The sequence below is a fragment of the Nicotiana tabacum genome, chromosome 8 (genome assembly GCF_000715075.1).
Source record: "Nicotiana tabacum cultivar K326 chromosome 8, ASM71507v2, whole genome shotgun sequence".
Classification (NCBI taxonomy): domain Eukaryota; kingdom Viridiplantae; phylum Streptophyta; class Magnoliopsida; order Solanales; family Solanaceae; genus Nicotiana; species Nicotiana tabacum.
The window spans coordinates 152,974,897-152,977,561 of NC_134087.1; the positions used below are offsets into that span (position 1 = coordinate 152,974,897).

At 32.5% G+C, this 2,665-nt stretch overlaps 1 long non-coding RNA gene across 1 annotated transcript; it reads left to right on the forward strand.

The window, feature by feature from the left end:
* Positions 1-225: 225 nt before the first annotated feature.
* Positions 226-1,894, forward strand: LOC142162828 (uncharacterized). The gene is made up of 2 exons (XR_012694291.1): positions 226-364; positions 1,665-1,894. It is a non-coding gene; the product is annotated as an uncharacterized LOC142162828 (long non-coding RNA).
* The last annotated feature ends 771 nt before the right edge of the window (positions 1,895-2,665 follow it).

Here is a 2,665-nt window from a genome sequence, read left to right on the forward strand (position 1 = left end):
GAAATTCATTTGCATCATTTAGATTTGATTTGTTTAAAAATGATTTAAAATTTATCTAACGTTGGTTTGCATGACAAGTGAAATGTTATGCGCCATCACGGTCCCGAAGGTGGAAATTTCGGATCGTGACAGCCGATCAGATCAATGAGGATGTTAAAATCCAAGGTGGATCTCTTGGAGTAAAGTCGGACCCTTCAAATTCCTTTAAAGCTGCTCGAACCTTCCCTCTTCTTCTTGTTTCCGTTTTGCAGTGGCCACTTGCACATCAGCACCTACTGGATTACACAATCCAAATGAGATGATCCTATGGAAGTGGTTTTTGCTTGCCGAAATTCATCTTTTCCGGTGAGCTAGACTAGTTGAGGTAATTTCCTCCTTTTCTTCGTCTTTCCTGCCTATATATTATCATTTCCAATTGACTTCTGTGTCTTTATTTTGAACTGTGTATCTAGTTTAGTTTAATAATTAGGTTTCTGTGTTATAGCATAATCAATCACTTGCATTTTAATTAGGATTTTGATTCTTACCATTTATTTTGTGCTCAAATATTTGTTACCATACTCAAGTATTATTTATTTTCACTTGTTTAGAAGCAATTAAGTTTACTTTTATTTGTTGAGTGATTTTATTTTAGAGTATTGAGCTGGGGAATGTGTTTGGATTTAAATTCTTAGGGCATGTTTTAATCTACAAAGAGACACAATGAAAGTCAATAGTGGATCTCGGTAATTGAGCCTAGGTCTGCTAACCTAAATCAGTATGTCCCAAGCCCATTTTTAAAAATAATAGTAAGGTGGGTATGTTTAAAAGAATAAAGGCATTAAGGAAATTATCAAAAAAATTATAAAAAAAAGTTTCTAGAAGGATAAAGTTGAATTGTATAAAGAGATAAGGCAGAGGGATATTGAGGTTAAAAAAAGAAAATGACCTAGGGGAATCTTTAATAATATCCTAGAAGCTGCTAAGAAAGAGCTGAAAGCGTTCCTATTGGTTGAGCATAGGATCCATGGATTTAGGGCAGATGAGGAAATCTTAGAAGAGACCCTATATAATCCCACATCTCTCACTTGAAAACAGAGACGAAAATGATCAATTTTTTGAGACTTAGAACATCAAATTGTGAGAAATTTCGACACTATTCTCTTAATTCTTTGGAGAGAAAAGCGAGCTGAAAACAAAAAGAATTTCTAAGTTAATAAAACTCTGATAAAACTAAGAAAATCTGAGAAAATTTAGGTGATCATGTTTGGTTTCAGTTATTGATTTCTATTGAAATTTGAACTCAAAATTTTTTGGATTTTTCTACTGGTTTCGAGTTGTTCAAGGTTGTTTCTATAATTGATGAGCTTTGTCATATTCTTTCTTAGCCTTTATTTGGCTCATCTAGCTGTTTTTAAGCATTCTAGGAAAACATTCAAAAACTCTATACCTACACTTACTTAAATGATCAAGTCTGCGAGTTTCAAATTGACTTATTGCTTGTCCACTCGATTTAATAATATAATGTTTGAAGTGTTATGAGTTATGCATGTTTAAGCTTTAAATTAAGCATGCTCTCTATTGATTTTTAGATATAGAGAAATATGTGAATTGCTTTAAAAGTTACAGCATACATCCTTAATATTTTTGATTCATGTATTAGTGATTAATTTTAAAAATGGCAGTATGAAATGAAGCGTGTGTGTTAGTGCTGAGATTATGAGACTTGATCAAGTCTTGAAGACTTAAGGGCACCATAGTGGCTACAGGGTGATGAACCGGATTGGTAAAAAATAGAACCTGAATGTAAAAGTACTAATTTTTATTCTTGCACAAATTTGAGAGTTGATTAATTTACTGATTGCCATGTCTGTAATAACTCTTATATTCATGATCAAGTTTTTAATTAATTTGTGACAATAAACTGAAAGACTAAGACCTTAAGAAGGTCGTTGGGCCGACCTTCGTTGCCATCCGCTTCATGTAGTTGATCATTCAAGGCCTAACTTTGACAAGACCAATTCTTTCAGGCCCATATACTACTAGAAAATGTGCTTCACTTCGAGCCCAAAACTCTTAGATTCTTCAATAATCCAAAAAGTTCTTTCATAAAATTCCTCAGTTATATTCCAATTCCTTCGCACTTGTTTAAATATATTTTCTTTACAATAAAAACCGTAGTGATCTCTGTCATATTTATTCACTTGGAATTTTATAGACTAAAATCAAAGAAGAAAAGATCCTAGGACTGCGGATAAGCCCAAAAAGATTCAAAACTTTTAAGACTTCAATGATTTTATTAAGGTCTCAAATAATTCCTAAATGATTATTCACTTTAGTTACTTCATTAGTAGTTATTAAGAAAATTATTAGCTATGCTTCAAGTTGTAAATGCTTCATAACTTGGTAACGAGGTTGAATCGAATATCTTTCTTCACAAGCAATTCCATAATCTTTGGTCTTTACAAAAAATCTCAAAGTTAGGAAATAACTCACAATATACGCTAGCATGCTTTTAGGTATGATTAAATAAATTAACTATCATAGTTATGGTGCATTCCGTGGCATGCCTATGATCCATACATTAAAATTTAAGTGTACGCTCCCGCGACTTGACCAACTAATTCCAAATAATGATAAATGATATTAATCGTGGGTACGTACGTGTGGCACGAATTTTTAACAC